Source organism: Protopterus annectens, chromosome 1.part1 (genome assembly GCF_019279795.1).
Source record: "Protopterus annectens isolate FY-2018-M chromosome 1.part1, PAN1.0, whole genome shotgun sequence".
Lineage (NCBI taxonomy): Eukaryota > Metazoa > Chordata > Ceratodontiformes > Protopteridae > Protopterus > Protopterus annectens.
In genome coordinates this window covers 1,774,597,000-1,774,611,270 of record NC_056726.1, presented here as the reverse complement: position 1 = coordinate 1,774,611,270, position 14,271 = coordinate 1,774,597,000, and positions in this window count along the sequence as shown.

Genomic DNA, 14,271 nt, shown 5'->3' with positions numbered 1-14,271 from the left:
GGGGTGTGTAGGGGAGGTGAAGCTCACAACTTGGGTGGGTTTGACATGCTTCGGTGTGTTTGTTTTTTAATGTTGGACAACTGCCTCCTTTCCCGGAATTAAATTCTGGTGATGTAAATGCTCGTTAAAGTAAGGTTTCAGTGTTGTTGTCTCGGTTAAGTAAGATTCAATTAAATGGATTTTTGGTGTAGTCAAGTAGAACCATATATGTAGCTCTACATACATACAAATATATATGTGTATATATATATATATATATATATATATATATATATATATATATATCAGTGAGTGTGGAGGGTGCAGGAAGCTTGTCCCATTCAAAAATATTTATTTTATATTTTTTAGATATTTTGAGTTTCAGTCTTTTTAGATCAACATTTTAATGTTTGATTTTTCTAGTGTTCAGTTATGTGTATGTCAATGTTATCTTTATATCTACATTTATATATTATTTCTCTTTTTCTCCTGGTATATATTTTTATCTAGCTATATATATTTATCTATATATATATATATATATATATATATATATATAAATATCGATATGCACACACATACACACATAGACACATGCGCACACACACACACACACACACACACACACACACACACACACACACACACACACACACACACACACACACACTCGCAGACGACATAAACACACAAAGACACAGACAGACCCACCCAGACACAATTATATTTTGCAGGCAAAAAAAATCAATCTTAGCAGTTCTTTGGGTTTAATTAGGTTTATTGATAAGAAAAAAAAATGAAAAGTTCATATCTTTGCCAAAATGTGGACAATAAGAAAAGTTCAGTTTCTTATTTAATCTAGCAGGTAATTCAAATATTTCCACAAGACATTTTCAGCATTCAGGTTAACAATCTTTATACCTTCATGTCTTCAATGATTCTTTCAAGCTTCTCCTTTAGGTACATGTTTTGAAAGTCCTCATTGCTCTCTGGATACTCCTCTTCTCTTCCTCTCTGAAACAAAGTAATCAGGAATCTGACCTTTGTCCTGATATAGCTCCCAAAGTCAGCTGACAGCTTTAACTTCCTGTATTTTCCTGCTTCTTACATGGTCCCTGTTAAATGACAATACTACCTGTACTGCAGCAGTGTATGGTCTTAGCAGAAAAGTTACAATATTAAATAGCTCCACGATCAGCAAAATACCATCAGTTCCAGCCCTGCTAGATAGGTTGTAGGCCATGTATAGCCCATCTCCCTTTACATAGTTCTGGCTAGGATGTTGGTAGTATTTGAAATTCAATGGCCGAGGGTCAAAGCCCATTGTGATAGTTTTTGGTTTCAATCTTTTGATTTTTACAACCACTTTAAAGGGGAATGGTCACTTACTAATACAAACTCTCTGCCTAATAAATAATATCATATGGTGGAAAGGGTCTGTTTAATGGCAAATCATTCCATTTCCACAGCAAAATCCAGAGTCAGTGGTGCAACAAGTCACATGCTCACCTTTAGTAAGAAAGCTGTGGGTTCTATTCCCACATCAGGTAGATGAATTGCTGACACTTCAGTGCAGCATAAGGGAGGTGTTGCACTCCTGAATGTGTCATTCTTTGGAAGATGTATTAAGCCAAGGTCCCATCTGCTTGAGTTGGTGGAATCTCAGGTAGATGTAAAGGCACCTATCAAAAAGAGTTGAGGTTTTTTATATATAAAAATGACTCTTATTTAAATATATACAAATATTTACAAATGTACAATTATATAGATATACAAATCTATTTACACATTTTCACAATTTCCTTTACAATCATACTAAAGTTTCATCCCTATTAGTCCCCCACTCCTTTTTCCATACAACTATCTGCTTTTACTTAATATTGTTGCTAAAATCCATTTACCATTAAGCATAATTTCATTTATTCTTTAATTCCATATAACCCATATAATACCATATAACATAAAATAACTTTATACCTATTCATTTAACATATTCTTTACTTCTGTTCTTATAATATCCTTACTTAATAACATCCATGTTTATTTTACCTACTTTTATATATTTGAAAAAATCTGCTTTACATAGTTTTCCCCATAACTTTTTTACTTTTTCCATTTAAAAAACATGTGTTCTGTAGTTTGTTCTTCTTAACAATATAAACCTATTATATCACTTTTCTTTTTATAAGGCATATTTCCTTTTACCGGTAATGTATCTATTACCATTCTTCACAAAAAATCTTGATATTCTACTTTCTGATTATATCATTTGCTTCTTATGTTTATAGCTTTATTTTTTTCATCTCTTAGCTTTTCCCATGGTTTTACATTGTAATGTTTTATCATTATGTTCTTATACCATACTTCTATCTTTTTCTATATCATCAATTTTTATTTTTCACAAAATATTTTTTCTTGATAACATTTTATTTCTTTACTTATATACTCGTTTTCTCTTTTACTCTTTTTTACCATACCACAAAATTTACCATTCTTATATTTATACAATTTTACTACTAATCTCTTATCTTTTTCATTTATTCACTTTAAAACAGTGTACAAATTTAATGAAACAACATATACCACTGAGTTAATTAACCCTAAACCTTCTTCCTCTTTATTTACATGCAAAACTCCTCTTTTTACTGAGTTTAATCTAGAACACCATATAAATGAAAACATTGTCTGCAATAATTCCTTTTCAAATAGTAGTGGCAACATAAATATACTGGGTCTATATTAGAACATTGAAGTTTTAAAACTTTGAATGTTCTAATATCGACCCTAAAACAGCGAACGCTGAAAATAGCGAAGCTGCAAAACACCAACATTTTTCCTAGGGAAAGAATTTGGTTGGCCGTTTCTTTGGCTTGGCTATTTTCAGCACTGTGGTGGAAAGTTACAGGTCAGGTTCAGGTTCAGGTTAGTGTGCGATTGTGTGGACATTAGGGTTAGGGTGTGGGTTAGGTGAGTTAGGGTTAGGGCACAGGTGAGGTGAGTGTGTGATAGTGACAGACATTAGGGTTAGGGCGGGGTAAGTGAGTTAGGGTTAGGGCGTGGGTCAGGTGAGTGTGCGATAGTGATGGACCTTAGGGTTAGGGTTTGGGTTAAAGTAAGTGGATAGTAGTGTATGTACAGTTTAGTGTAGGGTAGATGTAGGATTTTAAGTGTATGTGTGTGGATTGCTGTTTGTTTGGTGTGCTTGTGTTGTGTGTGTGTTTCTCAGAACAGCAATTTTTTTTCCCAGGAAAAGATTAGTTGTTTCGGGTATTCCGGGTGTTCGAGATTTTAAGCTTTCGCTTAAAAGGGGTAGATGAATTACCGTTCGCTTTTCTAAGCATTCAGTAATTTAATATAGACCCAATATACTTGCTAAGTATGCTATTTTCCCATCAGTACTGAATTTATCAAATAAGCCTTTTTTCTAAATAATAATTTATATGTTCTCCAGAAAGACAGGTTTGTTTTATTTCTTCTATTGTTTTTCCTATTGAATTATATTTATATCTTTATTCCCAAATTTTATGCCTAATGTATAAATTTAATTCACTGTAAAATATATATCCCTATTTTTGCTATATTAACTACCTTTCCCTTTATTTAACACCATCCCTATCACCTCTAGACACCCATTGATGTAAATTATTACTTCTTTTATTCAGATTCTGTTTTATTTTTAATTATTATAATGTCATCTGCATATGTTAACAGAACTGGAATTCTTAACCCATCAGGTATTATGTATACCACCTCCTTCATTTTATGATTTATTTCATATGCTATCATATTCAAAACTAATGCAAACAGTATACAATTTTTGGACATTTCTGTCTTATACAACTCTTCATATGTATCTTTTGGCTTAACCAGTCATTCACAAGTATTTTTACTTTATTATTACTATAACACTGACCTGCATAATTTCCTAACTTTCTCACTTATATGTTTTCATTATTACCCATAAGATTTCATGCCCAGTTGTATAACATGTACTATCAGTCTTGAGTTTTTTAATTGTCTTCTTTCTTCTTCCATATGAATTTAAGTATTTATTTATTTATTTGCAGTTTGTTAACAGGGAAAGTCCACTGCACCATGCAGAGTCCATATTCAGTGGAAGCCCAGGGAGAAAAGCTCCTCAGTACAATAAAGAGAACAATCAAATAAAATGATATACGTTGGTAGTACATCATGATCTAACAGTATTTGATTACAAAGTTGAAACACATTCAGTACAATAAACAGAAGAAATAAATAAATGTATATACATTGGTAGTGTACCATAATCTTAACAATAAAATTACTAGTGAACAGATTACAATTTTTTTGAGATAATTATTGCATACAGGATTTATAGATGAAACACAGCATAGAAAGTAGGGAGAGAATATGTCATTAGAGCTAGTTATTCAATGGGGCTAAGTGCAGGAACAGTTCCAGGTGGAAGATAGGTAAGTGTGGAGAGATGTTTTGAAGTGGGCATGATTTTGGATTGTTCTGATAGCTAATGGTAGAGCATCCCAATTCTTGGCTAAAGAGTAAGAGAAGAGAAGTTGGCCAGGTGGCAGGATTAGGTATGTGAACCTGAAGGAGTTGCTGATTCTCAGATAAGAGGAGCATATTTGGGAGGTAGAAAGTGAAGACATAACTAAGGTTGGGACAATCAGATGGTTTAAAGATAAGTTTGTGAGTAGTAGTAAGTTGCATATAGTTGAGGTAGGTTGGTAGCTGCAGCAATTTTAGAGAGTGAAACGCAATGAAGTGATGGGAGAAGTTTTTGGAATTTGTTGCAAATTTTGCAATTTTATTATAACATGTCTCAAACTTGGCCTTTCAAATGGTTTGGAGGTTGGTAAGTATAGGGGTGCTATACATTTGGGAAGGGATTAGCTAAGTAGAAGCAAGTGTTTGGTAGAAGGGCTAAGGAATTGATTGTGCCTATAGAGCATTCTAAGTTTTGGATGAGTTTTTTTGGATGTTCAGTTGCAAGTGAATATCAAATTTTAGATGTCCAACTTTTGGTTCTAGCAGGTGATGCTGGGCTCCAAATTCCTGACCACAACAAGGCTTGTGGAATTCATCTAGCATAAGACTACCTAAAGAGATGTTAATAGCAGACTTGAGCTGTGGTGTGTGTGTTAAGTACTGTGATCTATAGGGTGTACCATTAGATAGGAAGGGGTTCTAATCTAATTGCAGCCAATTTGGTGTGTGTGTGTGTGTGTGTGTGTGTGTGTGTGTGTGTGTGTGTGGGTGTGTGTTGTGCAGTGTTCTGTAAACATTAATTGGTAGTTGTACTAGTTTCACTCTAGCCAGGTTTGTGTGTGTGAATGTTAGAGCATTTATTTTATTTTATTTATGTAACATTTGTTAACTGGGAAAGTCTGACTTGGAACAAAGCCAATTTTCAGCAGTGTATGGGATCATAGGATTATTGGAATTTACTAGGCTAATAGCCCTAGGGCCCTTACAATCCTAGCCAAGTTTTTAACCCTTATTTACATGATCAGCACATATTGCCCCTGTCCAAGAAGGACACAGGCAGAGGCCCTGTGGTAAAATGACGGTCATCCAGCCAATTGTACAGATTGCATCTGAAGAGGGTCAGTGAGGTGCTCTGTTTACCATTAGGTGAGAGCCTGTTTCAAAGGTTTGTTAAAGTCTGGTGGACATATCTTTCCCACCAGCATGTATTATTAATGTCACATACCAGGTTAATGTCCTTACAGTTAGTAATCCATGTACCATTCCACATACAGATATGCAGCAATTCCAATATAGCAGGGTCAGACATTTCCCTGTATGCAAGACAGAGATCACCTCTGAGCAGTCTATATGACACAGGTTACAGTGACAGTTATTTCAGATTATCCCCATAGGATAGATGCTGAAGACTTGAAGTTCCCTTGTGAGAAACCTTTGTGTTGTGTGCAATTGCCACTGGTGCTTGGAAAGGTACATGACAAAATGGCCATTGTACTCAAATATTGGCCTGCTGAGGGAAGAGTAAATGAAGGTTATAACTACATCATTTGCTTGTGAGAGTGCTCTCAGTTATGACACGAGCAAGATATAATTCCCTTCTTACCACTGGGGAGACATGGTGATCTAAGTTAAAGTAAGTGTAAACCTGTATGGTCAAGCCTATGTGCCCAGTTTCTATCACCCCTAAGTATGTACATCAGGTGTTGCTACTGATTTGCTACTTACCAGGAACATTGGTGTAACTGATGGAAATGATACTACATACATATTTGCATGGATTTTAAGGCCATGAGTATGTCAACAATCATTTGTTCATGAAGACTCTCTTGTAAGATATTGACATAACTCAGAGATTCAATGACCACTTCCAGTTTGCAGGCATCAGCCAACCTTGTCAGCCACAGACACTCACTTTGTGCTTGTATTTTGGTTAAATGCATTCCACACAGTAGGGGACCCAGGACTAAGCCCTGTGAAACAGCACTAGTTACAGATCTGCTATTGTAGGTGGATTCCTCTATTTTGAACATGAGTTATATCAGTGAGATGCTTAGTGACCCCTCTAATGATATTACTGTTGATGCCTACTTGGGTGATTTTGTCTATGATGCCTATGTGGGAAATAGTGTCACACAGTTTGGCTAAGTCCAGGGGGTTGTATGCACAGATGTCCCCTCATCCAAGTCCTTGGTGACTGCCTCATATATGTCCAGCAGGTTTAACATGTATGATCTTCCTTTCAGAAATGCAAACTGTATAGGGTCATCTGTTTGTAGATTACATATATCTTTGCTGATAAGGTCCATGATGACTTGCTCCATGGGCTTGCAGATATGGCTACTCAGGCTAATAGGTCTATAGTTCTCTGTACAAGGGGATAACAGTTGCTGTTTTCCAGTCAGCATGGATGCAGCTGGTGGTTACACTATGACTGCAAGGAGTTTTCAATGGTGTTAGTAATCCTTGTTGGATCACATGTAGACCACAGCCTGGGATGTTAGCAGGTCCAATAGGTGCTGTGTTTCCTCCTCAGAGAGGCCATTTCTGACCTGCTTTGTAGATATTGAAGGCATGGGACAGGTTGTGGGGATGTCATGTGGTACGTGTGGTGGGGACAGGGGAGTGAAGTTGTCACAGAACTTGTTGGACAACAGTTTAGCTATGTTTACAGGCTCACTATATGTGGTATCATTAAGTACGAGTTCACCAGCAATCTGGGTCTTTCATCTTAGGTTACAGATGTAACTACACAATGCCTTGTGGTTGTACTTTGTAAAGGAGGCTAATTTTGTCACATACTTTCTTTTTCAAGGTTTCACAACACCACTATTTGCTTGTTTTAGCTGAGGAGCGTGTGGTCCATTTTAGGGAGGCTCCCTCCCTCCTACTGTCACACAGCAATATCCACCTCTTATTGTCCAGCCTGATGCAGTACATTTTCTCCCTTTGTAGAGATGTCACACCACTTGCCCAGGCATTGTAGTTAAGGATGTGGACTAACCTTTGGACAAGTGAGTTTGAGCACGAGTAACCAACACAGTTGGGGGGTAGTTAAAGTCACCCCAAATCATGGTGTTGTGATGTGTCTTGATAGACACAAGTAAATTCAAATAAGTAAAATGGGTGCCCTGATTCATGGAGTTGCTCCTGTAGCTGGCAATGGCTTGATTAGGTGCCCTTCCAGCATTGAATAGCACCTGCAGTGTCTCCAGGGAATCACACCTGCAGTGTCTCCAGGGATTCACACTATTTAACCAATCTGGATGTGTATCTATCTTTAATGAATATGTATACACTACCTGCATTACCTTGCACACTTTCACTTTGAGGTCTGAACATGTGGAAGGACATTTAGCCTGGTATGGCTTTGGTGCTGTCCATATCCTTAAACCAGGTGTCTGCGGCTGTGAAAATGTCTGCATCTTCCAAGGTGGGGACACCTTCCATTGAGTGTAGTTTTGTGTTGGCTTTCTTAGCATGCAGCAGCATAACTATGATTTTTCTCATTGGAAAGTTTTCCCCTTGAGACACTGTCTGCAAGATGCACTATGGGGATGTCAACAGCCTTGGCCAGTATACAAAATCCCAGGGGTAACAGATGAAGGCCATCTCTGGGAAAGCATCGGAGTCTGTTGAGCAAGTCATCCCAGGCTGACATGCACTGGATCCCCTTACAATGACACCACATGCTAAGGCAATTATTGACTTCAATCATTTTCAATGTGTATTGAGCCATCATCCAAGGTGAAGATTAAATGCAACTGAAGCCTATGAGCATACCCACCAGAGACACAGAGTCCGTAAGCTCAGTCATATCTCTGCATACAGTCTAGTGAGGTATGTTTCAAATTGTACACACCAACAGGAATTATGACATAGTCATAATGTTACTTGATGTTGAAAGACTTGTGTGCATGTGTGGTATGGTATATCCTGGCATCTCATAGATAGTTGACTGTGACCTTTCCCTTATGTAGCCTGGTGAGAGGGACATCATTATGTCTCATGATGTAATCACCTATGACTAATAGGTTTGATTTTGTGTTTTGCCTTAGGTGTTTGACTGGTGAGACAGTGGTACATGAGCTATTATGTGTACTGTGTTCTGCAGAGGTATGATTATGTGTAGTGAGCTTACATTTGGATTTATGAGGTATTTGTTGTTTGTGTATGTGTCTGATAAGGAGCTCCACACATGTAGGTATGTGTGATGTGGGTGTGGGTGGAGTAGGAGGTGAGGTGTGCTTGTTGGCAAACTGCTCATATTTCATATGTACTGACAGGTGTGTGAGACAGCACGGAATCAGTGTTTTAATATAGTCACATCTCTCACGCATTCTGTTTGTGTGGCGTAGGAGTAGAGGAGTGGGGATGCTTTCTACATCTCATCATCAGTCATTGATAATGTCATTAGCAATAGAGTATTGCTTATGTGTATGTCACAGCAGGCCATCATTAGGCAGTGGCCTGACAGATGCTAAAATGTGACATGTTATCACCTTTATGTTGTTCTCCTAAGGTAACACAGCACCTGACAGTGTGCCATAACATGGTTGAGTGAGTACAATGCTTTGCCAGGAATGTGGCCCTTGCATTAACCGTAATCCTGTTATTAGGCATGGTTGCAACAGCATACCTACAAATGTGACAGTGTACAACTCCAACAAAATTAGGGTCATGTTGCTACATGTTTGGGTTTGAAGGCCTCAAACACACTGTCTGTACGCACTCCTTGCAGTGAAGATGTGGATGTCCGTGCATGCACAGAGAACGTGTTCAACTTTGCAGTCATTACTTTGGCCTTGCAAGTCTACAATGCCTGTCAAGCAACCAGACAACAAACTGGATGTTGTGACATGATGTGAGAACACAGACATCTGTTCCGCTAACATAAATGTACAGTATGACATACCTAGGACATGTGGGAGATAGACACACTTTGGCCAGAGGTAGCCACTTCTCTGCAGTAGGCCTCAGATACATGTCACACAGATGTCCACCATTATGCTGTTGAAGGTCAGGCTGCATAAAATGCTGTGAAATTGTCACCTAACATGGATCACTGCCACTGTGGTGCATGTTCGACCAACTTTGGATGTCTATGTTACCTGGCATTAAACATTATACTGTGACACTGCAGCTATGCTCCTAATTACCATCTGGTCAGTACCCTAGTGAAATCCTAACAACCCCGGAACACAAGGCATAATACATGCAAACTTCAAATGATTGCTCTGGTTGATAATTAAGGTATCTACCTGGAAAAGGGTATGTCAAGCTTACAGGGCCTTACATTGTGTGGGACAAGTGTGTGAATGAACAAGCAGGCTGTGGCCTACTTCTCATCCTGAGTTTGGTACTAACATTTTGCTTCTAGTGAGAGAAAAAGTATAGCAGTATGTTATCCCAGGAGAGAGTGGCTGTGGTGAGACCAACAGTAGTAGTAGCTGGGCATCAGCAATTCAGGGGGACTCCCCTCTTTTCAGCATTCTTCACAAGGTAATTGTGTAATTTCAGTACACACTGCTTGATTAGTGTCTAACTGAAAATTAACTCTGTAAAAACTCCCTCCCTACCTTCACAGGGTGTACATATTACTTTCCCCTGCATTGTTTGCCAGTGTTCTGTACAGACAGAGACACCTTGGATGACAACCTTCTTGGAAACCCTGATGGAATTAACTGCAATACTGAGTTGCACACAGTACAACTAGCATGCAATGACAAGCACTGTCCCCAGATGTCTCAGTAGTCTAATATTTAAAGTCATGAAAAGAATTATCATGGAAATGATCAGTAGCAATGTAGTACACCTACAGACACTGGTCCAAACCCAGTTTGGTTTTGTCAAGAGCAAATCATGCCTACCCTAATCGGTGGACATCATTGAGTGTTAAACTATGGAATGGATGAGGGGAAAATGATTCACTCCATCTACCATAGCCTGACAAAGGCATTTAACACTATTAGAGTAAACCAATATTGTGCAAGGTGGAACAAGTGCCCGGCTCCAACCATAGAGAATCCAAATACCACAAACTGAGCCAGCAAGCCAAAATATTTTTATTGTGGCATCATAAAACAAAAAAGTAACAACTGCAAACCAGTTTCAGCTATAAGTCCAGCCTTCATCAGTGCAAACAAAAAGTTTGAATGGTACATCCTGGTACTTCTTATATACTTAAGAGCTTAAAGGTGTATGCACCTAAATCCAATATTTAAGTGCATACTCAAAAAATAATAATGTGGAAAAATATATAAAAAATATTTATTAAAAATATTGCATTAAGGTGTTCACTTATTCAATGTCTTAGTGGTCTGGAGGTTTGGCCAACATAAAAAGAAAAACATGTGCAGGTGGCTAAATATACCACCCAATCGGTACTGCAGTTACCAAAAAGCAATCAGAACTCAGAAAATCACTAATGCTTTATATAAACATACCATGACTCATAAAACAGCACAATTTAAATTTACTATCGTTGACAAAATCCAGATGCAAAGAATATCTAAAGCAAGCTGGCATGACAGATTAAATAACATGGAATACTCATGGATCACCAGGTTAGGTGCTTTATTCAAACCTGGATTAAATGAAAACAATTAGTTAATCATTGCTAGATGCTGACTTTCTACTTTATGTCTTTTGAATTATTGGCCTTCACTAGCTTTTTGTCATTGAGTTTATGCTTTATATTTATAAAAACAAGATAGTCCTTATTTCTTTTTATATAAAATAATTTTAAATATTTTTTATATATTTTTCCACATTATTAATTTTTGAGTATGCACTTAAATATTGGATTTAGGTGCATACACCTTTAAGCTCTTAAGTATATAAAGAGTACCAGGATGTACCATTTAAACTTTTTGTTTGCACTGATGAAGGCTGGACTTATAGCCAAAACCGGTTTGCAGTTGTTACTTTTTTGTTTTATGATGTCACAATAAAAATATTTTGGCTTGCCTTTCCTTTGTGCTGGCTCGGTTTGTGGTATTTAACATTATTAGGCCATTCAGCATTGTTGAAAAACTGTAGAGGTTATTTAAAAACTAGTATGTCAGCCAGTGGATAGCCAAGTGGCTGACAATCATTATCTGGGACAATAGCATTGTGTAGTCCACCACTACAATGAGGCCAGTCACCAGTGAAATTTCCTCACAAATCATTCCTGGGCCTACCACTTCTAGGCATTCCCTTCTCTGCAGTCATGGCCACTGTCAGTGGCCTCTGACTACATTTGCAGATGATTGCAAATTAGAAGCTGTCACTGTATCCCACACAGACTCAACGATTATCCAGGATGGGCTGACACACACATTTAGTTGTTGTCAGAGCCATGGACTAATACTAAATGCCAAGGAATGCACAATAATATCCTTTGGGAAGTTCTCCACCCCTAATAAATATCATATTGTCCACACAACTCCAACAGTTGACCCAGTAGTCAGGGACCTATGGACACAGTGTGATCTAGTCTTTGACTTTCATGGGTCAGTAAGATGTGGGGATTCATTCAGTGTTGCACAACCTATAGAGAAAGCTATGACATCTAAATCCCAAAAAGTCATTGTTGCACTGTATTTGGCATTCATCATGCCTATCACAGGAGTGCAATGCCACCTTTAGTATTATGTATATAGGCATATCCAACCACTGTAACAGCCACAGAGGTTCCACAGTAAACCAATACACAGTGTACATAACATGTCCTATGCAGACTGCCTAAAGGTTGTAACTGTATATTCTGTCTCCTACATGCTTTGGAGGGTAGGTGTATGGCTGCCATACAAGGAGGTGTCAGATCCCACTGTGTACCTCCTGCATATCCAAGAAAGGACTAGTACCAGACTTGCTTGCTCTACACACCTACACCTTGACTGTGGTATAAATAGGACATGCTCAAGAGACAGGTATGTAACCCAGAGACTACATCCTATATGTAACAAGCTTCCCATCCATGTGAAGCACACTTCCACTGTAACGCACATCATGTACAAGTTACACAATGAGATGTGGAGCAAGACAATCATAACTGGTTTAGGACACGTATCTCTAATGGGCACAGGGAAATTGTAGGTGTTTCATCTCCCACACCACAGCATGCAGATGTCTGCTCCCAAAATCCTGCTTACACATATCTAGGGTATCAGACCTTGTCAGAGATTAGGGATGCATGACTAAGCTGAAAGAGGTTATTGTTCTTGTTAGCCTATTATACACATATGAACCTATGAAACCATGCACCTATACTGTTTTACCTTTCTGAAGACATTTTCTTTCTGTGCTGATATTCCATCTTGTGCTCTGTTGATGGGTTTATTGTAGCTGTGTACCCATAGGTGTGTCCTACACAATCCTAAAACTGAAATATAAACAATTCCATGGCACACCTTTTTTGTGTAAGTATGCAGCCATTACAACATCATCCAACATAATGTACACAAAATAATGTGATTTACTCATTACAAATGGTAGGGTACAATATCTGTCAGTGACTGGTACAACTGGCATGTGAAAGGCAACAGCTGATGAAACAAATACATAGTAATTTATATAGTCACCCTGTGCACCAGATAGATAGCTTTATTTCCCTGCATTGATGACAAGGATGAAGGGATGTGGCACAGGTATCATCACTTGCACAGGGTGTTTTGTGGGGGGGCAGGAGTCCTAGGCTGACCCAATAGGTTGGCAAGCATATATGTAAGTCAGGAAGGGAAGCAGGCAAGATGGACCATGAAAATGTGGCATGTGTGTCTGTAGGTGACCTGACTGTAACAGTGGTGTGTGAGTGCTAGCTCTACATGTCTGTATGTTGGATAGTTTTGAGCCATGCATGGTAGAGCTGACAGTTCATTGTCTTCACCCCCAAAGATGGGAACTGGCTCTACCAGGAGTTGCATTGGCACCTCCAATGCCCAAGGTCAGAAGCTAGGCTACTACCTGAGGGTGACTGCTGTCTGTTAGGACTGTGTCCTCCATGAGAATGCCCAAGACTACGAGCCCATGGCCTGCTACATCTTGGTGCAGACAGCATAGTCCCCTCTGGAGTGCTGGATGAAATGCCACTATGGGAACATGATTGTGCACGGCCACATTGACTCTCAGCAGATGTAGTTGCTGACCTACATCCATGAGTCCAACGCTCGACTCCAACAAGATGTTTCATCACCGACAATGTGCATTCCAAGACAGATAGTGTGTGATCTGTCACAGACCAATGTCTTTCCAGTGGATCAGTCAACTGATCCAGGGTATCAACAATGCTGTGGAGGCAGTCATGGATGTCAGACTGAGCTGCATCCATAACCCTGAGCATTTATCTGGAGTTTCTTTTGGAATGTGCCTGTGCCTCCATGATGGCCCTAAATATATGCCAAGTGACATGTGATGAGACACCTGCAACAGGTGGTGGAAAGACAGCAGGCCTCCTATGAGCACCCCTATCAATCTGCCTGTGTGGAACTTCACCAGATCTTTGGCTATGGCCAGTATCAACACTCACTGCAGCCATAGTAGCCACACTTCCCTATTCAATGTCTCCACCCTCCAAATGTCCAATATCTGTGGCCTCAGCAGACTGGGTATGTGTAGGCATACTGACTGTGTACAGTGATAATGAGATCAGCTCGTGAAAAAAGAATCTCTTGAGCAACAATGATGTACACTGTTGACATTTGGCAAAACTCTGCACAGTGGACGCATATGGCATATGGCAATCTGTATTGTCCTGAGAATACTGTCAAATCTATCAGTGTAGTCACACTTACAAGGCATAGGTATTTTCCTGGCTAGAACTCACCA